This window comes from Ochotona princeps, chromosome 8 (genome assembly GCF_030435755.1).
Source record: "Ochotona princeps isolate mOchPri1 chromosome 8, mOchPri1.hap1, whole genome shotgun sequence".
In the NCBI taxonomy this organism is placed as follows: Eukaryota; Metazoa; Chordata; class Mammalia; order Lagomorpha; family Ochotonidae; genus Ochotona; species Ochotona princeps.
In genome coordinates, this window is record NC_080839.1 from 63,767,130 (window position 1) to 63,792,730 (window position 25,601).

At 48.6% G+C, this 25,601-nt stretch overlaps 1 protein-coding gene across 1 annotated transcript in view; it reads right to left on the reverse strand.

Moving 5' to 3' along the window:
- Positions 1 to 25,205, reverse strand: part of MAPRE3 (microtubule associated protein RP/EB family member 3) — a 58,527-nt gene extending 33,322 nt beyond the window's left edge. Inside the window, exon 1 of the mRNA XM_004582663.4 lies at positions 25,043 to 25,205. The gene's annotated coding sequence lies outside the window, so the exon portion shown is untranslated. The remainder of the gene's footprint in view (positions 1 to 25,042) is intronic.
- Positions 25,206 to 25,601: the final 396 nt, after the last annotated feature.

The window sequence follows — 25,601 nt, forward strand, 5'->3', positions numbered from 1 at the left end:
GGAATCTAGAATGCTGTGCTGAGCTAAAGCAACACGGTGATACAGAGAACAAACACAAAGAAATATGCTTACTTCCCGTACAGAGTGCCACAAAAGGTTTCATTGATGGGTCACAGCTATTAATGACCACTTAGCTAATTGGTTTCTTCTGCCAACATTTCAAAGGCGGCTAAATGTATGCCAGTGTTCTTTCTCGATGAAAGGATATGCAAATTTTTGCGAAACAGCTAGCGACTAGAACAAACATGACCTCACAACATCACGGAGTACTGAGATGGAGGAATGTCCTTGTATTTAAAAACCACCTAGGCGGAGCTTACCCTCACACCAAGCTGGTGCTGGCCCTGTGAAGGACAATGGTGTTATGTTAGCAGGGCTGTTCTGTTCCAACTGATCACTTAATGCTGGCCCTGGGGGGTCAGAACCTGGCTGTCTGCTTCAGTGTGATGGCGGTAATGTCACCTACTGGGGGCTGGTCCCAGGAAAATGGATGGGCTGTTTGTGTGTTCCCTACCTTGAACTCTATACTCTAAACTAGAACAAAGTATCCAGCAAGCTTCTTTTTAAAAGGGAAGTTCATTAACGGAGTCTAAGACCTTGGTGTTACGAAAGGAGGAGCTGAGGCAGAATTAAGTCATTAATTATTTGGCAAGGTTCCAAATAATTCACCAGAACTCCTCCCAGCTTTCACAAGCATGGAGGAGGCTGCTTGGTGACACGGTGTCTGAAGCCTTGTCCTAGAAATGAGTTTGGGAGGCTTAGGAACACCAACATTTCCATCGTTAAGACTCTTTTCAGATGGCTTCATTGTCAAATTTCTTTTAAAAATTTTTCAGCTTGATACTCAACCATAAGAAACTTTTTGAAATAGGCATGAATGTTTTCTAGCAGATAATGTTAAGAATTAATTCTCTTCCCCAGCTCCGACTCTACCTCTTTGAAGTCAGAATGCCTTTCATCTGTAACTAGGAAAATAAACATTAATAATGAATGTTCTCTCATCCCTCCAAAGAGGAAGTTTTATTTGCTTCCAAGGAAGAAAACATTTTCCAGAGTAGGCGATGGGCAGGAGCAGGATGGGAACTGTGCTGATGCTCCTGCTGCTGCTGCAAACTGCCCAATTCCACCTGCCTTCAAGAGCCCCTGGCAGGGACCCCCCACCGACATTCTGCCCTCTGGGGGAAACGTGTCTCAAAGATGGCTCTTTAGCTTCCCACCCTCTTGACCAACACGGGACAAGAACCACCTCTAGCTCTCACCATGGAGCTGCAACAGCTCCCACATCCCCTGTAACTCTCCTATAACGACGGCCTAGCCCCACTGCCTCTGGTCCCCTGATCACATCTACCTCTTATGACTCATTCTGTGGATCATGTCCAGTGGCCTGTGTCTGCAGACACACCAAGCTATGACTGACGTTGCCTGAAATGTTCTTCTTGGGTCAAACCAGAGGCCTAGTCAGTTCAGGTGGCCTGACAGACATTAGAGCTAAGTGCTGTAGAAGACACCCCACTTATACCTTTGCCTTAAGAGCATCAAGGGAGTACATCCTCTTGCCTGGTTCATATTTTGTATCCTGGCACTTTCACCATTGCTAGACCTGGGCCCTTCCACATTCTCTGCCTGAAGGAACTCATGAGGGCAATAGATTCCAGTAGGCTGCTTCTACAGAGAGATATGTTTCCTTTGGTACTACCTTCCAGAAGCTTTGAGGAGCAATCTAATGTGGACACTGTGGGATGCGGTAAACAGATGCACAATTCCAGTCCACGCCCTCTGGGGCGACACACTATGGAGTACCTCCCCAGGACCTCTCTGGCACACCCCAGAGCTGTAACTATGTTACCTTAGATGGCAAAAGGGACTCTGCAAACATGATTAGGGATTCTGTCCTGGGAAGATTATCCAGCTGAGCTCAACAAGAGTCCTGATAAGAAGGAAGCCAGAGGCTTAGCATCAGAGACTGTGATGAGGGAAGCAGGGAATACAGTGCTGTGGCCAAGGGTGTGTGCAGTCCTAGGAGAAGAAAAAAAATGGATTTTCTCCTGGAGCTCCCAGAAGGAATACAGCTTTGACAACACATAGATTTAAACCTTCTATATCCACTTTCCGGTGGCTGCTGCAAACAACCACAAACTGGATGCCTTAAAGTAACAGATTTATCCGCTCACTGAGCTGGAGGCCACAAGTCCAAAGCTCAAAATGCCAGCAGAGCTGTATGCATTCTGAAGGCCCACAGGGGTCAGCCCCTTGCCTCTCCTTTGGCTCTGGCGGCTCATGCATTCCCTGGTTTGTGGCCATACCACTCTTTTCTCTGCCTCTGGGGTGACCCTGTCTCTTCTTCTGTCTCTCCTAAGGATGCATGAGACTGTGTTTATGGCCATACCAGACAACCCAGGAGAGACTTCTCAAGACCCCATAATTCAATCATACCTCTGCCATGTAAGGTAATGTTCATCATTATTATTTTTATTGTTTTGGTCATATGGGTTCTGGGGATTAAGGCTTTTTGGGAGCCACCATTCAGCCCCCGATACCCACTAACACTGACTCTGGACTTCTGATCCCCAGAACCATGAGGTGCTAAAGCTCTGTTGTTGGAAGTCACTGGGTTCACAGCAGCCTGTTATGGCAGCCACACCAACTCACACGCTGATTGGTGATCCCTGTCTCACATGACTCTATGCTGACACTCCTCCTTGTCCTCTCACTGTGGGATAGTTGCACTGGTCGCACTGGTGGCCCTGGGGCCATGGCTGTGTGGTATGGCACTGGTTAGGGTCGCACCTGGGTGGTGCAGTGGGTCTCTAGCGCCTGCTTCCGCACATGACCTCTATAGGAATAGCATCATTTGTTGGGATCTACAAGGTCAGAACACTCCCTGGCTAATGCTTGCATGTGGAGAAAGCGAAAGCACAGATGAGCATCAAGAAGGACAAGATTATGAACTACTTCATGAGCTGGGAAGATGGCCCAGGACAGATTCTGCCTGGCTTTGAGGAAGGACTAACATGCTTCCCCAAAATGAAAGGGAAGAGTTCTAACAGCATATCTCTCTCTTACAAAAGGAACAATAGGTTTGGGCCTTGGGTTTGGGGGCAAGTGCCGCTCCTCACAGTGTGGCGGCTGTGTGGGGTGCCACTGCCGGGTCGGACCCAATGCTGGGGGCTCATGCCAAAGACACTGCTGCAAGGCAGTGAACGAGTCCTTGGCCTCACCCAGGACCCAAGAGAGCTCTTTCCTCCGGGTAAGTGCGCCATGAGGGAACTTGGGAACTGGCTTAAAATTCCTAGCTCCGCCCAGCTGCTAATATCTTGCAGCTAGGTGAGTTTGGGAGGGGTTCGGGCCTTGGGTTTGGGGGCAAGTGCCACTCCTCACAGTGTGGCGGCTGTGGGGGGTGCCCCTGCCGGGTCGGACCCAATGCTGGGGGCTCACGCCAAAGACACTGCCACAAGGCAGTGAATGAGTCCTCGGCCTCACCCAGGGTGGCCAGTGTACCATGTGGTGCCAGGCTTTGCCTGCTGGCCACCTGGCGGCCTGCTCTGGGATTTTTTAAGATATGTTCGCTGCCTGGGGACACCCATGACTAAGTCCAATTTTAGTGTAGGTGAGTAGTGAATCTTGGGTGATTCCCAGTGACAGGGTCATGGAAGGTTAAGGCATGCGTGGAGACTGAGACCTGGTGGTTTGGAGGGAAGTACCCAGGAGACAATTATGGTTAGTCAGATACACCAACCCAATTCGGAATACAGAAATGGCCTGTTTGCCTAGAACATCACTGATCGTCACACACCAGCCCACACCAATACTATGGATGGGGGCCTCTTTGGCAGTGATGGGTACCATTACCCAACTGTTTGGTGAAGTGGTGGAGTGGTCACATTTGGCAAGGTCAAGACTGTATCCAGCATGCGAGAGAACTTGGTCTGGGGGTAGACTCTATGGAGTTGTGTGGGCCCAACCCTGTGGAAATACAAGTTCCCCTAGTTGGACACCCTAACAGGGTTGATGTTCCCACCAAGGGGCGCGTGTGCTGGAATGGGGGCTGCGTTCTATCTAGGAAACAGTTGCAGTCACCTGAGGCACTAGTGTGGGCTGGGATTGGATGCACCAGGCCAGTTCAGACCCCAACACCATCTGGTGTCATGGAGAACCAGGGTAGATGTGGGACTGACTAGGCTGGGTCTCAACCCCCTACTGAGCCATGTGTGAGCTGTATGTGGGTATGGACGAGCCATGGCTGGGCTGAAACATCCAACAACAAGAACCAGAATGGGGTGAAAGCCAGCCAGGAAAAGCCACTGTTCCTGCTAGGACAGGAGGTGAACTGAGTTGGGTTGGCTCAAGGACCCCGAATGAGCAAAATCTGGCATTGGGAGGGGTTCTGATGGAGGAGCCTGGGCAACTCCTCTGGCAGGACATAGTCCCTGCAGGTAAGCGCAAGAAGCATGATAGGAAACAGACCAGAATAGGCCATGGAAAGTTTCCCACTGGCACACATTCGGCATGGGTCAGGGGCAGACCAGGCTGAATCAATTCATGTCATCCACTGGCAAATCCGAACACCAGAACAGAGTGTGGGTCGAGCCGGGTTCAGTTGCGACAAAACCAGTACACATTATGGAATGCCAGGGTGAGGTTGCCTGTACTGGATTTGACTGCAGCATCCAACCAGCACACGTGAGATCCAGGAAGGGAGGGGCAGAGCTGGCAGGGGGATTAAGGGGCTGGTCCCCTCGCCGGACAGCTACTCCCACTGGAGAGCGTGGGCTGGGATGGGGACAGACCAGACTAATCAAGGCTGCAACACCTGTGCGCTGCATGTGGACTAGATCAGGGAAAAGCCAGGCTGGGCTGATTATTCCTGTGGGTGCAAGCATAAATTGGAGTGGGTGAGGGATGTTTGGGCTTGCCCGCAGCATCAGCTGGCAGAAGCTGGCACTGGGGACTAATTCTGTCAAGTCAAATCACAGAACCACCTCAAGAATGTATAAACCGGGACTGAGAGAGACCTGGGAGGGAAAAAGTGGGTTCCCCCTTCCCGGGTCACTAGTCCCGCGGGAGGGCATGAAAACTAGGATGGGGGCTGAGGTGGCTAGACAGAGAGGCACTCAACAACATCCGTGAGGGCTGGATGGTTGAGTTGGTTAGATGGAACTAAGCTTTAATACCCATTGACAAGTACAAGAGCCAAATGGGATGGGGGACAGACTGGTCTACTGCTACACATAGTGGCAAACCAGGGTAGGGGGTGGGCCTGATGGGGGTTATTGTGGGTCGCCCGACTAGGCTGCAGCTCCCACTGGTTGATGTAAGGGCCGAGTACGTGCTGGGCAGAACCAGACTGGACTGCAACACCCATTGGTTCCAGTGCAACTCGGGACTGAAAACAGAACCAACCCAGCAATTGTAACCACCAGCTGATCGGGGTGATGGACTGTGCTGGGCCCTGTGCTTGCTAGAACCTACAAGAAACTAGTCTGGGAATACCTCAAGGTTTCTTTGGAGATCTCCCCAATTGAACTGCTGGACTTAGAACTCTAACAAAGAAAAGACAGAAGACAGAACAGGTCAATCATTCATCTCAACTATATGTTGGCAGCGAAATATGGGGCAAACGGTGACTTTATGATGGACCATATCAATCAGTGGACGACCTCATCGAGCGAAACTGGCAGCGATTCATAACTAGAGAACTATTAAAACCACCTGAGCATGTATCTCAGAGCATGCCCCACATCCAGGACTTGGGGTGGGCGGGAAAACAGGTGGGGCTTCTCCCTCAATATCCCCCTTTACCTCAGATACATGATGGAAACAATATGGACATAATAGTATTACCCACTTCCCCTATACCCCCTGAACCTTTTTTTTTTTAACCGCAATTAACTATGTAAAGATTGTCAACAACAATACAATAAAAAAAAGAAAAAGAAAGGAAAAAAAGCAAAAGGAACAATAAAGCTTTAAAAAGTTTGTTTAAGGGCCCGGCGGCGTGGCCTAGTGGCTAAAGTCCTTGCCTTGAAAGCCCCGGGATCCGATATGGGCGCCGGTTCTAATCCCGGCAGCTCCACTTCCCATCCAGCTCCCTGCTTGTGGCCTGGGAAACCAGTTGAGGACGGCCCAATGCATTGGGACCCTGCACCCGCGTGGGAGACCCGGAAGAGGTTCCAGGTTCCTGGCTTCGGATCGGCACAGCATCGGCCCGTTGCGGCTCAGTTGGGGAGTGAATCATCGGACGGAAGATCTTCCTCTCTGTCTCTCCTCCTCTGTGTATATCTGGCTGTAATAAAATGAATAAATCTTTAAAAAAAAAAAGTTTGTTTAAAAGCTATTTGAAAAGCAGCATACAAGAGAGCTATTTCTTCAATAAGGTAGTTCACTATCCCAAATGCACACAACAGCTGGGACTGGGCCAGGCTGCAGGCATTGTAACAGCTGAACCAAACACTGCGCCTTCAACAACTCACGCCTCACAATCTCTGCCAGGACTGAAGGCTTTCAGTGGGCAATGGGAAGTGCTTTGCGCAGTATCTTGCACAGGCCCTTTGGAGTTGACTGCTGGAAAAACCATAAATGTATCTGATTCTCAGTCAAAAGATGCATGTAAGACTGGAAGAAGATGCAGTCACATGACCACAGTAAACAGGCCTCGTTGTGAAGGACTTAGGGCAGCTGACCTGTGAGCTGTGACCTTGGAGCTGTATGTGTAGACTACACATTGTTTACCTGGAGTGCCTGAGAGGGGGAAGTGGGGATGCTAATGCTCGCTTACCCCATCTCTCTGCCACTCCTAAGGGAGGGAGTTGCAATGTTTTTTTTTCTCCCTGCTTTTTTTTTTATTCCAACTTTTTATAGGTGCGAAAGAGTAAGATCCTACACTTTAAAAAATTGGTGGTATGAGTGCAGGGAAAAAAAGTTGGAATCTTCCACAAAATAGTGACAATGTTTCCTTTTGGGAGACAGGTTATACAAGACTTCTTTTTCTCTACTTTATGCATTTTTAAAAGATTTATCTGTTTTACTGGAAAGGCAGATATACGGAGAAAAGGAAAGACAGAGAGAAAGATGTTGCTTTCTCAGGCTACAAGCAGGGAACTGGATGGGAAGTGGAGCAGTTAGGACACAAACCGACATCCATATGGGATCCCGCTGCTTGCACGGGGGAGGGTTAGCCAATAGAACCATCGTACCAGGTCCTACTTTATGCATATCTGCAGTGTTTTCGTTTGTTGTACAGTGGATTAAGCTGCTGCTTGCCACATCTGCCTCCCATATTGGAGTGCCTGATTCAAGTACTAACTATGCTGATTCTGCTTCAGTTTTCTGTTAACATGCCTGGAAGGAAGCAGACAATGGCTCAAGAGAGTCCCTGTCACCCACGTGGCATACCTGGATGGAGTTTCTAGCCCCTTGTTTTGGCCTGGCCTACTTCTGGCTATTGTAGGCAATTGAGTAGGGAGCCATTACCTAGAAGTTTGCTCTCTATCTCTGACTCTCTCTGTGTTACTCTGCCTTTTAAATACAGAAACTGTTAAAAAATACTTCATTTTAAGGGCAGGCATTTGGCACTGCAGTTGAGACGTGCCTTGGGATGCTGCATGTCAAACTGGAGCGTGTGTACCTGCTAACAGGAACCCAAGGAGACAGCAGGTGATGGCTCAAGTAGCTGGGTCCCTGCCACCCTTGTGGGAGACACAGATAAAATTCTTGCTTCTTGGCTTTGGCCTGGCCCAGCCCAGAGGCTGTGCATATGTGGGGAGTGAACACCAGTTAGGGACCTCTATGTGTCTCTCTGACTTTCTAATAAACAAATAATGATATTGAATAATAATTTTTGAAGGCAATTTTGAATTATATTTATAATACCAAAAGAGGACTTTGTAACTAGAGGCATGAAAACCACACAGTATTCTAAGAAATTTCTCTGAAAATATAGACAAGGCTACAGTGATCTTGAGAATAATCTATGTCTCTGTTACCCATGGGAAGGCTAATGAATGGACACAAACACTATTAGGGTAAGGGTTAGACAAACAATAAAAATGTTCTTGAGTGTTCTTAAGAGAAATAACCTTAGACTCGCAGGGATTCGAAGAGGGCCTTTCTATATCCCTACTGTAGGGAAGGATCCCTCTCAGGTGAGGGTTAGCGGCTTCCCAGAGACAACCTGTAGACAAAGACTTGACATTCGCCTCTCTTAGCTCCCTCTTGTGATCAACAGGCCAAGTGCAGCTTGGGAACCCTGCAAGGGTTCTTACGCAGACTGATAGGTAGCCCCCTCTGGAATTGGAAGGGGCTGCCACATCCAGAAGAGCAAGCTGAAAACAACATACAAATTTGGATGTTTTAGCTAACAGGTTTCCCTAGTGTCCCACCCTCCTCAAGAGGTTGCCTGCACTGGTGGGCTCCCACAGACCACCTGCATATGCAGAGCCACTTGAACTCTGTCAATGAGTTTTACAGATGAAGATACAATTGAGATCTTAAACACTCCTAAGAGGACCTGCCTTATCAGTGGGTCCCCAGTGTCCTTCCATGGGTTCCCAGAGGCCTTAGTCCCCTTCGAGCTGTTTCTTCTAACATCCTGGGACAGCTTGACACAAGGCAGCACCTTGCTGGGACCTCAGAATGCAGCCTTCCATGCCACCAGAAGCTCCATGGGTCACAGTTAGGGGCTGGTTATGGCTGGAAAGGCCCAGGGTGCCCATTCCACTGTAGTGAGCCTGGCCTGCCCTGGAAGTGCTGTGCGTAGGGTAGAGGGGGCTGCCGGGTGAATGCAGGGGTGCAGCTGGCCAGTGCCCTGTTCATCTCTACTTGGCCGAGGGGGCATGGACCCTGTGAGAGGCTTGATTTTTTCACAAGCACAGACTCTATGTGTGTGTTTGGGGAGCTGTCTCTGGATGCCTCGTTTTACCTCTGTCTCACTGGACAGTTCACCTAGCCTGAGTGGGGCCTTCCTGAAGAGAATGGTGGCCATGGTTTCTTCTCTAATCTTCCTCTTTCCTCTAACAGGAGCTGTTTTGGGCTGCCTCCATTTCTCACACCACTTCTAACTCAGAGAGTCATTCCTTCTGCAACTCTTGTGCATTGGGGACAAGTGGGAGTGTTTGTCACCAAGCACTGTGGTCACTATGTATGCCTCCTAGGAACCATTTCAGAGAGCTAAGGGTCAACAGCAACAAAAACTGCGCAAGTCCATTCACTCAGCAGCAGTTTGCTGAGCCCCAGCTACTGCCTGGTCTTCTGTGGATGGGCAAGTCAGGCTCTTCCCTGTTCACGGAGCTTGTTACCTAGTGAAAGTGATAAGCTAATAGAATAATCAGACAAATAATTGTGTGTTTATAAGTGGCCACTCTGTTATAGCACACTAAATGCTATAGTGTAAAAACAGAGATGGAGCATTTTTAAAGCAGTGGATCTCACCATTTTAGTGGAAATCATTTTTTATTACAACCCAGTACACACTCACACAAGCACACACAGAAGTTAGCCTAAGTTTCATCAAGCAAGTATTTTATCTCTACTAAGAATAACACATTCTAATATTTTCCTATTCAGTTTTAAAATGCTAGCTACAGATCGGGGTGATGGACTGTGCCGGGCCCTGTGCTTGCTAGAACATACAAGAAACTAGTCTGGGAATACCTCAAAGTTTCTTTGGAGATCTCCCCAATTGAACTGCTGGACTCAGAACTCTAACAAAGAAAAGACAGAAGACAGAACAGGTCAATCATTCATCTCAACTATATGTTGGCAGCGAAATATGGGGTAAACGGTGACTTTATGATGGCCCATATCAATCAGTGGACGACCTCATCGAGCGAAACTGGCAGCGATTCATAACTAGAGAACTATTAAAACCACTTGAGCATATATCTCAGAGCATGCCCCACATCTGGGACTTGGGGTGGGCGGGAAAACGGGTGGGGCTTCTCCCTCAATATCCCCCTTTACCTCAGATACACGATCGATGGAAACAATATGGACATAATAGTATTACCCACTTCCCCTATACCCCCTGAACCTTTTTTTTTAACCGCAATTAACTATGTAAAGATTGTCAACAACAATACAATAAAATAGATTAAAAAAAAAAAAAGAAAATGCTAACTGAAAAAAAAATTAAAAAAAAAATGCTAGCTACAACCCAATGACTCGATCTTATAGCCTATTAACAGTCTTGATCCACATGAATGACTAAGATCCACAATTTAAAAAACCCTGGGTGCTGGTGCTATGGCATAGCGAGTAAAGCCACTGCCTGCAGTTCCTGCATCTCACAGGGTACTGGGTACTGATTCGAGTCCTGGCTGCTTCACTTTTGATCCAGCTCCTCGCTAATGTGCCTGGGAAAGTAACAGGAAGATGGTCCAAGTGCCTGGGTCCCTACACACACGGGAGACCCAGAAGAAGCTTCTAGTTCCTAGCTCTGATCTGGCCCAGACATGACTGTTATAACCATTTGGGGAGCGAGTCAGTGGACAGAAGATCTCTGTCTCTATAATTGTGCCTTTCAAATAGATAAAAAAACAAATCTTTAAAAACAAAAACAAACAAATAACTAAAGAAAAGCATGAAAATATCATGGTGGCTCTAACCTGAAGTAGAGTTGGGGTGGAAGTCATGGAATGCTTCTCTGTGGGAGTGACCTTCAAGTCAAGACATGTGAGGTCGAGGGCAGTTAGCTTAAAAAGGGACAAGAAAGAATGTTCCAGGCAAAGGGAACTACGCATGCAAACACTCCTCAATTTACAGAAAAGGAAACTGGGGCCAAGCAGAGACATGATTTATTCAAGGTCTCCCAGCTCCAAGCCTAAGTCTCCTGACTCCACCCAAGGCTCTTTCCTGCGCTATGGCCTCTCTGTTACAGTGCTCGTCTTTGTTTTACCTAATTATGGGCCAAGGACTAATTATTCTCACCTAGGCTGACTGGAAGAAAAGAGAGGAACAGCATGGCAGGAGGCTATGTTTACAAAGAGCCCATTTAATTCTGCATGCAAAACAATGCATCTAAGCTCCCACCCCACCTGGCTGGAGGCCTGAACTGCAAGCTGTTTGTTCCTTCCGGGTAGGGACTGGCGGGGAGCCAAATTCCTGCTCAGGTCTGGCGTGGATGAAAGGGCACTGACAGAAGGTCCAGGCGAGGCAGAGACTCAGCTTTGGGCCCTGAAAAGAAAGCTGCCCCAGTTTTCCCATTTCCCTAGGCTGAAGCCTGTGCCTAGCTTCCCGGATGTACCTCTCAGTGCTAGGCTTTCAGCCTTGGGGGCCACGTGAATGAGTGCAATCATGCAGCATAAAGGCAATGTGAACGCAGCAGGTGAAATAAAAGTCCCTATCAAGGGTGTCAGTCAGGGTCACGGGCAAAGTGGATCATCAAAGAGGGCATGAGGAGGCAGGAGGGAAACAGGACTGCTGAAAACAGTTGAACAGTTTGTGCACTGCGCAAAGCACCCACTGGAGGGAATGAATGAGGGCTGGAACTTTCATTCTAGTGATGACGTCACACTCCTGGTAAAGGGCTGTTCCCATTGGGGTAAAAAGAATCTTCAGTTGGAGGCCAGAACGGAGCGATGGAGCAAGACACATCTGGTTAGAAGCAGTCAGACCCACGCAATGGCAGAGTTAAGACACAGCCATGGAGCCTTGGAGAGGACCTGCTGCAGGTTGAGGTGGATCAAGGCTGGTGGTTGGGCATGACTGTGGATGGTGACAGCTGGTACCACTGACAAGCAGAGGCTCCCCTGGACTTGAACACCTGCTGGTGCCAGACCCTGTGAGCTTCCCCCCTCTCCACTTCTATCTCACAGTACTATGCCTGCAAGCACAGGAGAGTTTAACGCTTAGCTTCAACTGGTACTGGCAGCTCTGTGACAAACACACAAACACTATACCAAGATAGGCAATTCAGAGTAAAGATAGCCTCCCTGGCTCTCCATCCTGCTCCAAGTCTGTTTTCTGTCCTGGCCAGACTCTCATTGCTCTGGTCACCCCCGCTCTGGTTGAGGGCAGTGCCCACTGCAGATTCATGGCCCTCTTGCCACCTTTAGTCTTTGTGCCAAGTGCTTCTCTACCATCTGAATTCTGCATCATCAGAAACCTCACTCTGAGCATGCCAGGCAACCTCCACCTGGTGCAACAGCCCGCCACAGGGCTGTGTCTCTGGCCAGAAGACTTGAGAGACTCAGCCCATTATAATGCAAGGATGCAGCTCGGCCCTCATGTCGCCACACAAGACATCCATTCAGTGCTCAACCGCCCAGGCGCATTTCTCACTGCTGCCAACTCAGACCTTCGGGATCTCAACCCCCAGCGCCTGTCCCTCCCATGCCTACTCACCCAGTGGCCTGGTCTCTGTTTTGCTGAGAAAACATGGGTCTTTTCTGAGCAGAAACCCCACTCACTTCACCTGGACTGCACCTTGCAGATTAAGAACAGAAAGAACCATCCCTTCCCCTGTCATAGAGGAGGGGACATCCCCCCTCCCTTACAAAGCGGCCCCTCCCCTGGTACTCAAAACATTCTTCACTTTGTTTCCCACCTCACTGGCCCCTCTTTTCCCTAAACACAGCTGTCCTGTGGTTTCCACGGGGGTCAGGCTCCAGGACACTACAGGTCCTGGGGATGCTCACGTCTCACACGTGCCACACTGTTTGCTGGTAACCTGTGCACATTCCCCTGCACATGTTACATCATCCCAAGATTACGGACAATACTTAATGTAGTCACTTCATTCACATGGACTCAGTGAGTACTCGGCATGTGACACATTCATGTGCTATTTTCTGGAACATTCTGGACTTGTTGCTTTCAAATACTTTGACCCGCGTTTGGTTAAATCCATGAATTTGAAATCTGTGAATATGACAGGCCAACTGCATCACCATTTCTGTTCTGCCATTAAAGATATCCAGATCTTATTATCAAAAATTACTCCAAGTGCATATTACCTTCATATTCTAATACAAAGTTTTAAAACAACTTTTTTAAAAGGCAAGATTTTAGCCTTTGCTCCTGTAATTCCACTTTGTGTAATTTGCTCCAAAGAAATTATTCACAAAGGAAAAATGTCACACAGGGATGCTCAGGAGAGATATATACACTTTCAAAATGTGGGTAACAGCCCAGCTGCCTCATAGGAGCCTGATGATTTGAATATCGCACATCAATAGGATGGGCTACGCAGAAAGAAACGGGCCTTGGAAGTGACAGAGATCTGGATTCTGTCCACACAGACAAACCTGTAAAATGAAGAACATTTTAACAGACAAAATGTCTTGAGAAAACCACAATCACAAAACTTACTACAAAAGTCACAATTTAAAAAAAAGATTTATTTATTTATTAGAAGGTAGTTACAGAGAGAGGGAAAGACAGATTGAGAGTGAGCAAGCATGAGCTTCTATCTGCTGGTTCACCAGAGCTGAGCCAATCCGAAGAAAGGAGCCAGGAGTTTCTCTGGGTCTCCCTCGTGCGTGTGCAGTCCAAGCACTTGAGCCATCTTTTGCTTCTTTCCCAGGTGCATTAACAGTAGAATAGCAGGGGCTCGGCAGCGTGGCCTAGTGGCTAGGGTCCTTGCCTTGATCCCATATGGTTGCTGGTTCTGGTCCTGGCAGCTCCACTTCCTGTCTGTCTCTCCTCTTCTCAGTATATCTGACTTTCTAATAAAAATAAAATAAATCTTTATAAAAAAAAAAAGTGGAACAGCAGGGACTTAAACCAGTGCTCGTATAGCATGCTAGCACTGCCAGCTATGGCTTTCCTTCTTCTTTTTTAAAAGATTTACTTATTATTATTCATAATTATTTTTGTTGGAAAATCAGATATAAAGAAAGGAGGAGAGACAGAAAGATTTTCCATCTGTTGATTCACTCCCCAAGTGGCTACAACGGCCATGGGTGCAGGGTACCAAGGCTTTGGGTCATCCTTTAATGCCTTCCCAGGTCACAAGCAGGGAGCTGGATGAAAAGTGGGGCCACCAGGACATGAACTGCCACCCATATGGATCCTGGCATGTGCAAGGCAAGGATTTTAGCCACTAGGCTACTATGCTGGGCCCTAGGCTATGGCTTCCTTTACCTGCTATACCATTGTGCTGCCCTCCCCAAATTATAATTTTGTATGTTTTCTGATAATAAAATTACTGGGACTGGTGTTGTTGCACAATCAGTTAAGCTGTCATTTTCAATGCTGGTATCCCATATCAAAGTGCCAGTTCAAGTCCTATCTGATCTATTTCTTATCCAGCTCCCACATAAAGCACCTGGGAAAGCAGCAGAAGATGGTCCAAATACTTGGGCTCCTGCCCCCACCGTGGGTGACTCTGAGGGAGTCCCTGGTTCTTGTAACCATGTGGGGAGTGAATCAACAGAAGAAAGGTTTTTACTTCTTCCTCTTTTCCTGTCTGTCAAACAAATAAATGAATCTTTAATGAGAATAAAAATTATTTTATAACAGAAATTGCAATTCCATGGCTACTTCTGGGTACCATTTTCCTGCACCTCCCTGCTGACCTTTTCTGGTAACCACCCCTCCCAACTGTTTCCTCTCTTCCTTCTCCCCTCAGCAGTGGCTTTGCTGAGCTGACACCGGAAGCAGCCACCCCTGCTGTGTTCCAGTGAGATCCTTTAGTGTAGTTTAGGTGGCAGCCTGAGCTCTTTTTCTTACCGCAGAACCATCCAAATTTCTCCACATTTCATCACTTGTTTCCCAACTACACACAATTCTCAGAGCTTATCACTTGAGCTCCAGCCTTTGAATCCTGTGCCCCAGATCTCTGGAGAAACCCCAGGAAGGAAGCTACCCCTCCTGGGTGTTGCAGACTCCACACCTGCAGCTCCATCTCCAACCTCACCCTCGCTTGCTGGTTCTAGCGGGAAAACTGTCTTGAGTGTTCCCATTTCCCATTCCATTGTCACATCTCATGGTCCCACTGTTTCCAGTTTTTCAAGTCTAAAACTAAACTCATTTCCAAACTGTCTTTTTAAGCTTTCTTGTTTCTGATTAATGTCATCGGTATTCTCCCCAAGTCAGAACTCCAGCAAGCGTGAGCTGCTCCCAGGTCCCTGCCACGCTGGCCCTTGTGGGCACTCCGCAGCTGATGCTGCATGCTGCTCTGCCAGGTCCTCTCTGCAGGACAAGGTCAGCTTCACGTCCTGCAGCTAGTCTTTTCGCTAACTCCTGTTCACAATGATTATTTTCCTTTGGAATCCTTTTGGGATTTAGACTCAGTAACGCCTATTCTTTTCATTTATTTTGCTCTTTCCCAGGTCGTCCTCTGGTGAGCTCCTGAACCATGCCACATGCTCAGTGCCAGCGTGCTCCTCTCTTCCAAAGCCTTCCCAGGCTCTTCCAGGCCCAAAGGTCACCCCTCCAAAGTTATACAAATACGCCTCCCTTCTCCTTCTTATCTCCTTGGTGGTACTTACACATAGTTTCATGTCAGCTGTCTCGCCAGAGCGTTAGCTGGGTTCCTTATGGACAGAGATGATGTCTAATACAAGAAAATACCAGATCCATGTTCCTGACATCCATATGCAGTGGTGCCTCCACACCCCATCCCCCCTTCTATACCATGGAACAACTTCTTTGTGGAAAGGGACTGATCTCTTTTATAACTTATGGGGCTATAGAATATAACACAGACAAGCGACCTGACTAATTCTTATTGAGAGGATACTGTGTAAGGCCTTTGGGTAACCCAGCGCACCACAATGCCAACACACCCTATGAGCAATAATTTCAGTCCTGGCTGCTCTACTTCTGATCCAACTCCCTGCTAATATGCCCTGACAGGTAACAGATGATGGTCAAAGTGTTTGAGCCCCTGCACCCATGTGACAACCCAGGATGGAGTTCCTGGTTTTTGGCTTCAGCTTGGCCCAGCTCCAATCATGCTCATTATTTAGGGGCGAACCAGTGGATGGAAGATCTTCCTCTGTGCCCTGCTCCCTATTGCCCTGCCTTTCAAACAAACATACATATAAAAACAACAACTAAAAAAAAAAACCACTGTATCCTGCTATTTTGGAGTTACCCTAACACATCTCTGTATTCAGCAGTGGTCTTGTCACCTCAGAGTGTTAATGGGATGCCGCAAGTGGGAGCCTTGAGCTGTGAGCTCTTCCTATCTAAAATCAGAACAAGTCAGAGTCCTTGATAAGTGTCCCCAGCCTGCAGGGAAGGGGTGAGGGGTGGCTGGCTGCCAAGAGTCCGGTGCTGCAGCAAAGCCTGGCTACACGGTGTGCATACAGTGCCCGAGATAAGCCTCCAGTGGCATTCCTCACACGGGAGGGGGAATCTAATTTCACCCAGTGCTCCAAGACCTGCCCCCTTTGCACGGCAACACATGCACTTGTCCCAGCTGTGAGCCTGCTGATTCAGAAGCAGCTAGGATTTCATGAGAGTCAGAAAACACCATTACAAGGTGACCAGGCTGTTACAGAACACAAGGCACTCAAGAAAACAGGGCTCACAAGCTAAGATGACGGCTTCTCTGACAGTCACTGTCACCAAGTGGTGGAGCTCTGCCAGCCAGCCAGTCAGCCACCGCCCCCCCCAGACTGGTTCACTAATAATTCCAGGCAGCTGGGAGGGCCCCCACCCATCTGGGACAAGTGTTTGGGGAGTCAGAAGCATTTGGAAGAAGGGGCAGGTCCTGCTTCTCAAACATTTACTGACGCACAGGCCGAGCCTGTGACAGGCCATATGTTCCTCCATGCTAAGTCCTGACTCCCGAAGAGGAGTCCAGAAGCTCCATTTGCCAGTGCTCAGAGTTGGGCACACCCCACCACCAGCAGGTAGGTACCACAGCCCACAGTCCTGGACTGTTGAGGCAACGTACAGTGTGTGTGTGTGTGTGTGTGTGTGTGTGTGTGTGTGTGTGAAAGGTGAGGGCAGGAGGCCAGTGTTGGCCAGTCCATCCTGACCATCAACAGCTCCATCAACCTGGCACGCAGAGGGAGCTGAGCAGCCTGGTCCTGTGGAGGGCTTCTGGGTATCAGGTAGGTAGCCACTGGTGAGAACCCAACTTTCCCCAGCCCTGCAAGGAAAAGGGGCCTGCAGCTGAAGGTGCAAAACAAGGTGACCGAGGGCAAAGGGAGGAGGGGGGCTGCGGCAGGTCTGAATACAGCCTTTTACTTCAGATAGCTCAGAGGGTACCTGACTACTCACCTGGGACGTACAACCTCTGTGGGACACTGGGGAACTGGGAACCCAGAGAATTCACAATGAGATTGTGAAAGAGAAAAGTAAGGGTTAATGCTTTACTGCTTCTGTATCCTGCTTGGCGATATCAGATTAAAGGTAGGGGAATGGCCATGCTGGGCCTGACAATGGGAAGAGGGCCTAAGTTTCTATCTCCTGATAAGTAAATTCCTTAGTCCGAGGAAATGAGGCTGGAGGGCCCTGAGCTGGTGCCAGACTAAGGTCATAAAATTTGTACCAAACCCAGCAAGTGTGCTGAGCTCGCAGTATAAAATGCCTGTACCCCTGGACATCGGGGCTTCTTCTCCTTGTGGAGTGGGAGCCCGTTCGCGAACGTCAATAAAATCCCTCTTGCTTTTGCAGCCTCTGACCTGGTTATTGGGAGCTTTTGGGCGGCGACTCCCGGGGCCCGTACACGTTAAACCCCCGAGGTTTAACAATTGTAGCAAGAAAAGCCATCCTAAAACTTTCTGATAGATTTGTTGATTTTTTATTTTGATGCTATTTTTAGGTGACATCTAATAATTGTACATATTTATGGGGCACAATGCATTGTTTTGACATGTGTATAACTCAAGTCAGGTAATTTACATGCTCAGCACCTTAAACATTTATTACTTTTGTAGTGTGAACATTCAAAATCCTCCCCTTTAGCTATTTTGAAATATACATTATTGCTCACTGTAGCCAGTCTACCTTCCGAAAGAATTTAATGGCCAGAGTCAAGAGGTAAAGATGACTATGACTACCTTACGACCCACCTTATTCTCACATTTTAAAAAATATCTTATTTGGATGCAGAGACCCTGGAACTTCCCAGCTGTGGTTCTCATGCGCATACAGTAATTCACTGGGCATACTCTCTGTCAAGGAAGAAATAAAGCACTAGCTAAGGAAATACCTTGCAGAAATGTTCCTGTTACCAGTCATGACAGTACTGAATCGGGATAATCATTAAAAAGTGGATATGTTGTGATTTTCTTAAAGACTGCTCTACTAAGTACAATCTTTAAGTTCCTAGCTTAAAAATGTAAAAAGAGGGGGCTGGGTATTGTGGCACAGCAAGTTAAACCATTGCTTGCGATACTTGCATCCCACCCTGGAATGTCTGAGAGCAAGCCCTGCCTTCGCTTCTTTTTTTTTTTTTTTCTCTTTTTTAAAGATTTATTTATTTTTATTGCAAAGCCAGATATACAGAGAGGAAGAGAGAGAGGAAGATCTTCTGTCCAATGATCCATTCACCAAGCGGCCGCAATGGCCACAGCTGCGCTGATCTGAAGCCAATCCAAAGCCAGGAGCCTCTTCTGGGTTTCCCACACTGGTGCAGCGTCCCAAAGCTTTGGGCTGTCCTTGACTGCTTTCCCAGGCCACAAGCAGGGAGCTGGATGGGAAGTGGAGCTGCCGGGATTAGAACTGACACCCATATGGGATCCTGGCATCTGCAAGGTGATAACTCTAACCACTGAGCTACCACACTGGACCCTTGCCTTCACTTCTGATCCAGCCTCCTGCTGATGTGCCTGTGAGGCAGCAGGTGACGGCTCAAGTTACTGAGATCCTGCCAAGCATGTGGGAGACCTGTTTCAGTATGGCTCAGTTCTGGTCAATGAAGACATTTGAGGAGTGAAGCAGTGGATGGAATTTCTCTGCCTCCACCTGTCTGCCATTCTTTCAATTAAATAAAAATTACAAAAAATTAATAAAGTCATAGCTGTTTATTGCAAAAAAACCCACTAAAATCACTAAGAAAATGCCATTTATTTACAATCCAATTATTCAGTGACAGTCACTTCAGATGGGGCATATTTTTCTTTGCAAAAATGGCACCATCTTAGACATACTATTTTGCACCCTGCTATTTTCAATGATTACATGTAAAGGTCTGATGGCAACAAATACTCCTCTATAAATGTTTTTAATGCCTGTGCAGTATTTTATCTGACCAATCCCCGGTTCCTGACCCTTTTGGTTGTTTTAAATGTTTGATGCTATTAATAATGTTGTGTCACAAAAATCTTGTACAAGTATTTTTAAACACACCTCTGATTTTTTAAATATCCCTAGAATGGAAACTTCTGGTCTAAAGATACATGTCCTTTCAAGGCTTTTGTGATATATATATATATATATATATATATATTCAAAACTACTGGGTACATCATGCTTCTCGTGCAGTTATTTTAAACATATCACACAAGTGGTATAGATCTATATATAGGAAATAGTTTAAGGAAAATCATTTTGCATGGAACTAAAACATTTTGTATGGACCAAGTTTTTATTTACTTGAGGCAAATGAAACACTCAGAAACCCAAACACTGATGCTGTGCTAAAAAACTGAGTAACCTCATCAGGTCAAAGTTGGGAGTGCAAAGTCCTAGTGCAAATAAGATCTAGAAGTCAGCTTAGTATTGGCCACAGGATGTCTCGTCAGCCTTGGCCAACTGTCCCACAAATGTGAACTCCTGTCCAAAGGAAGATTGGGTGATGGAATGTGAATTACTCAGCACAAGCGATCCTGACTCCTGGTTAAGCAGCCCAAAGCACCAAATGATAGATGTGTCATCTTTCTATAATAAAACAGGACATCGAGCTAAAGACTACAACCAGCCAATGTCGGACAGAAGTGAAAGTTCGACAATTGAACAATGTTACCACAGCTGATCAGGAATTTTTAACAGAGGCCCTTCTTCAATCATTCTAACAAGGATGTGCTGATCAGCAGGTCTCATGTAGAATGCAGCTATGATCACAGAGCTGGTCAGCTAGCGTTCCAGCTGGAGTCCCTATAAACACCAAGTCATCCTGACTCTAAATAAGAGGAACAGATTTTGTTTCATAAAAGGTCGTTTGGGTCAGGTGTCATTGTTCTCAGTAGCTGAAAATTAAGTTAGCCTGCAAGTAAGATGACAGCGTCAGTGGGTGAAGTGATGCAAGGGACTCAAGAGAAGGAAAAGACCAGAAGCGACTGGCGGGGTATTTGGTCATGATTGCACCCTGGACTGCAGCCACTGCAGAGGGCCCTTCCACCGCTTAAGAGCCTGTTTTAGTGCAAATCTGCTTGGCCCACCCAAAGCAGCCACTCTCATCCTCCTTGGCTCATGCATCAAAGGTTTCCAGTCAAGGCAATTGCTTCTGCTGGATCACAGTGTAATGAATGACCAACAACCACTACCTATGCTATTTGGAATTCATTAAACCACAAAAACATGCACGTTCCTTATCACAAAGCATCTCAAAGCCTAAAAAGTAACAGTTGCCTTGGAGTAACCCCCTTTCCTCTCTCCCACTTCCCAGGGGTAGAAATGATTGTGTTTCTGTTTTCTACCTTTGGATACCTGTACCCGGGGATATTCTTGAATGAATTTATCTGGGAATTTAAGCCCTTCATGTGTTCCCAGTTGAACGGCTTGCCCAGACTCCTTTGTTACTTGAATATTTAAATGTTCCCAACCAAGAGGTCTTCCCCTGGCCTTGCCTCATTAGTGACAGGTTCCCCTCCTAAGACAAACAGCTCCTTTCTCTTGCCCTCCAGATCCCCTAGTGACCCAAACAAAGTCACCAACCTGAGCCAAGAGATTTGAGCTTAGCTGAGCCAGGTTACCCAGCAAAACCACACCTCTACTGCAGGGGAAGTGAGTGGAGGCCACGTGAGGTGTGCTCACAAACAGCTTTTCCATTTCTTAGTTCTCTAAGAAATCACTCCAGAGCTTGACCTCCCCAATGGGAGGACTCACCCCCAAGACACACATCCACACAGCAGCTGGGTACTCTCCTGGGGTAAAGTGCTCCTGCCCTCCAGCCTTTCCAATAACCAGGTCAACTGAACGCATATGAACAGTCGTTTCATGTACTCCTGCTCTGGCAGCACAAGTTACCCCGGGAACGCCAGGTTTTCACAGGACAAGTCTCTCCTGTGCATATCAAACACACCATGAGCTTCACAAAAGTTGGGGGTGGGTGCAGCTACTGAATTGAGGATCCAAGACACATGCTAATCATGATAAACTGCAGAAGCAGGTTTATTTGTTAGAGAATATGAAAGAATGCTTGCTATTCTTTAGTCAGCGGCTGTTCTACATACATTATTGATTCCTCACTACAACCCTGGAAAATAGACAGTTATTAGTCCAGAGTCCAGATTTACAGATGAGAAAACTGGAGCTCAGAGACCACATGACTCACACACGGTCACACGGTGAGGAAGCTGCCACTGGGCAGGACTGGGATTTGAACTCAGGTCTGTCTGCTTCTAGAGGCCAGGAACCTCCCTTTGCCAAAAACAGGGCCTAAGAGACCCTAGGGTTCCCTGGAACCAAACAGGGCTTCGTTCTGAGGGCAGGAGGACAACCCTGTGGTCCAAGGTGCCATTGTACCTTGCTTTCTGGAATGTGACAGCCTCACAGATAAGAAGCTGAGACTATTCCAAATTCCAGGTTTGCTTTCTGCTAGCTGATGGAAATTGGAAAAAAGAAAAGAAGAGAAAAAAGACAGGAAAAACCTTCTTGAAGTCAGGATGTATAAAGAAACATTATTTTTGAAATGGCAAGAATAAATATTTAATCAGACAATCTGACACTAAATTTTGACTACCTCTGCAACATCTCAGGCAATCAAACAAGCCCAGGTCCAAAGGGCTAATTACAGACCACTAAATTATTTTTATGAAGCCCTCTGGTATAGTAAACATGAGGGATGAAGCAATGTAGTGTCATAGAATAGCTCAAGTCTGGCAATCTAAGTTCTAATACTGGCTCAGCCACTAATAACCACCAGCACTCCTAGGCACAGCATTACACCGCTTATGCAATGTCTTTTTTTTTTTTCTTTCAGACTTCTTTATTAGCTGGATGATGTTGGGCAAGTCTCTCAAGTTTCATGTCAAAATTCGGAGACACGAGACCATACCTTCTGGGGTCCCTTGGGCTCCTATGTCCTAAAGCTGGGGAGGAAGACATACACTTCAGGGTCTCTCTGAATGTGTTTATAAACAAATCAGGGCAGTTGTATTCTAGCTCAGGAAAGTCACAGTGTCTGCCCAACTCCCAAAAAATGTCACATGGCTTGATTCAGGCAGAGTTCCTCGACTGGCTGACTGCTCAGTTTCTGGATAACACCACCTCAAGGCCTTTGAGATTCCCATCCGGGAACTTTGTGTCATTCAACAGACACCTGCCATGCCTCAACACCAGCTGATCGTCTTGTGAATGAGGCGCCATGGACCAGCCTGGAAAAGACACCAGAGGACAACCACAGCATCAACCTGCAAGACTGCAGGAAAGACCCCTCTTCCTCAGTTCTAAGATGCACAAATCCCTCCTCCAAGTCTCACCATAGTTAAACTGCTTGAATATTACTGAAGTTGGAATGTACCTTGAAATCAATACATGCATTAAATCTTTTCCCTGAAAACTGGTGTGTCTTACAATCAAGGAAAAAGAACCCTAAAAAGCAAAACATAACATCCATCTCATAGACTCAGTTCCAGCCTGGTTCAAATTATGAAACTTCCCCCTTGTCTTTAAGACTGATTTGTTTATTCAAAAGACAAAGTGACAGAGAGGGACACACATACACACACATGAGCCTGGTGGGAGAATGCTCCATCTGCTGGTTCACTCCCCAAACACCAGCAACAGCCGGGCTGAAGCCAGGAGCCAGGAACTTCATCTGGGTCCACCACATGGGTGGTCGGAATGCAAGCATGTGGGCCATCTGCCTCGTCTCAGATGCATTAGCACGAAGCTAGACTGGATGTGTGGAGAATTCCCCTTATAAGGAATGTGTGCACCCCAAGCGGTGGCTTAACCCACTGCACCCCACCCCTTCTTAACAACCACATTCAGTAACAGTCGGACAAGAATCAGTCCTGCTTCCTCAGCAGCAGTTTCAAAGGTATTCCGTCATTACCTCATAAAACACTAGGATGGATTTCAAAGGCAAATTAGTCCACATAAACATCACCTCTGATGCTCTGAAAATACACTGTCCCATGGTATACCGGAAAGGGGAGCTATTCCTCACACCCTCCTGATCTGTCTAGTCTTGACACATTTTCTTGCTTCTTAATTCACAACCCTCCACCCCAGTAATATCGCTTGATTCCCAAAATACCCTCGGCCCATGAGGAGCAAGCTCTCCGGCACAGCTGTCCGCGCCTGCCCTGCTCCGGTATTTCGGTGAGCTATGCGACACACAGAGAGGACCACACTGAAGGAATGGAACGCTCAGCCCCCCGCGGGTTCCACTGCGCCGCAGGCAGGTGCATCCCACCAAACCCCAGACTGGCATTCGCAATGCAGAAGTGGCCCTGCAGGCTGGGGGCCGAAGGGGCCATACTTTTCCTCAACTTCACATCCAGTTTAAAAGTAGGGCGACAGCCGTCTTTGCTACTGTAAACTAATCTGATGGGCAGGAGGGTGGGGAGTGGCTCCCGGGAGGAGGCTGCCAACAGGCCATGATTGAGCAAAGCCAAGGAGCCAGCTCATCACTAGCAACCCCAGAAACTCCAAATGAGCTGCTCACCCCACCATGACTCTCAGAAGGGGGATGGGCCTTTCGCAGCATGGAGTCAAGTCCCCACAACCGCTGGGACAGAACTGGCTCCTGTGCACACATCTTTTCAAACAGTGCGCTGGAATTAGGAAGCCAATGAGGAAGAAAGAATCAAAGGATGTTGAACACGGAGGCAAGCATAGCCAGCAGGCAGCAGCCCTCGAGTTGGGGCAAGTCTTTTAAGAGCTTCTGGCTGTGGGCAACCAGCTCTGACTTCAGCTCAGTGTCTGCTTGGAGGGGAAAAATAAACACAGTTGGGCAACCTCCTCCATGCCAACACCAGAGACTGCAAGGTGGGAACGTGGAAAGTTAGCCACCAGCCCCAGGAATTGTCCAAGCGCACTAGTAGCCCTGTCCAGGCAGCAGGGCCAGCGGCCTCAGACCTTTCCTTCTTCTCACTGTTAGTTTCACGAAAATCACAGGTATCTCTGTCAAGTCCGGCCACTACCCCTTAAACAGAGTCAGGCCTATTTCCAAACCCCACATCCCGCCACGCTTGTATTGTGAATTTTTTTAAAATGCATTTTAAAACAGAACTGCAAGATGCTTATTCATAACACCACACCGGAAGCGCAGGAGCATTTTTTTTCCCTCGCTGTTGCTGTCTCCCCTCTCCTCTACAAACCCCGCGGTCAGGCCAGGAGCTGGGCTTGGGAAGGCCACCGCGGGGCGCGCACCAGCGGGGTCCACCCAGCAGTAGCTGATCCCGATGGGGTTGAATCCGGCTCATCAAAATCGACTCTGAAAACCCCCAGCAGTCCCCAGCAGCAGGGTAGAACAGTCCAGATCTGCTCCATCAGACCAGCCAGGGCAAGAGCGCGCGCTCAGAACTCCCACCCGCTTCGAGGGGAGCCCCCAGGTTGGGACCGGTGGAACGAGTCCCCTCCCCCCAGGCAGGTCTCCTTCCTGCCTCCCTTGTCACTCTCATGGCAAACCCAGGAGGCCCCGGAGCAGCAGAGAGGGGACAAGGACGAGCGACGTAGTTGAGCCGGGAGGGGGGTGGATGCGGTAGCGCCCCATCTCTCGCGGAACGACCTCTCAGATGGGTCGGCAGGGAGGGCGGGAAGGAAGGGGAGGAGCAGGAGTGGTTCGGGGAGGCCCGGCTGCCGAGGCCGCAGGGAGCCCCGAGAGAGGGACGGAGCGCGGGGGGCGGGCAGCGGAGACGCGGCTAGGGGGGCGCGGGTGGAGGGCGAGCGGGGAGCCCGGTTCCCCTCCCCCAGCCCCGGCCCGGGCCTCCCGCTGACTCAGCCCCACGGCGACTGTCGCCTCAGCCCGACTCACAGTGCGCGAGGCGGCTCCAGTGGAGGCGGCAGGGGCGGGGAGGGGACAGCGGCAGGGGCGCTGCGGCTGCGGCTGCGGCTCCGGCCGGCGGCTCCGGGCGGAGGGTCCTAGCAGAGGCCGCCGCGGTCTCCGGCTCCAACGCACAGACACTGCGGGGGAAGAGAGCACTGCGCAGGCGCGATGCGGCCAGCGCTGTCAGTCCGAGCGGGGCGGGGCCAGGGCGCCCGCCGTCTCCAAGGCAACCGGGCGGCGGGAGGACGACAGCCCCTACCTCCACCTTGTCCTAGCAACTGGCGGGTGAGGGGATAGGGCGGTGAGAACAGTCGCTCCGGGTCGCCATAGCAACGAGGCGACCACACCAACTCGGTACCGACGGAACGCTCCTTCCCCGTCACCATGGCAACTGGGAATCGCCCCTTTCCCTTTTCCTTAGCAACAGCCTAACAATTCCTTCGCCACAACCGTTTACACCTGATTCCCAGCTTAGCCGGACAACGGGTTCTTCTCTCTCGGCAGGGAATCTGGCAAAGGAAGACGTGGCCTGGAGACCTCCGCCTTC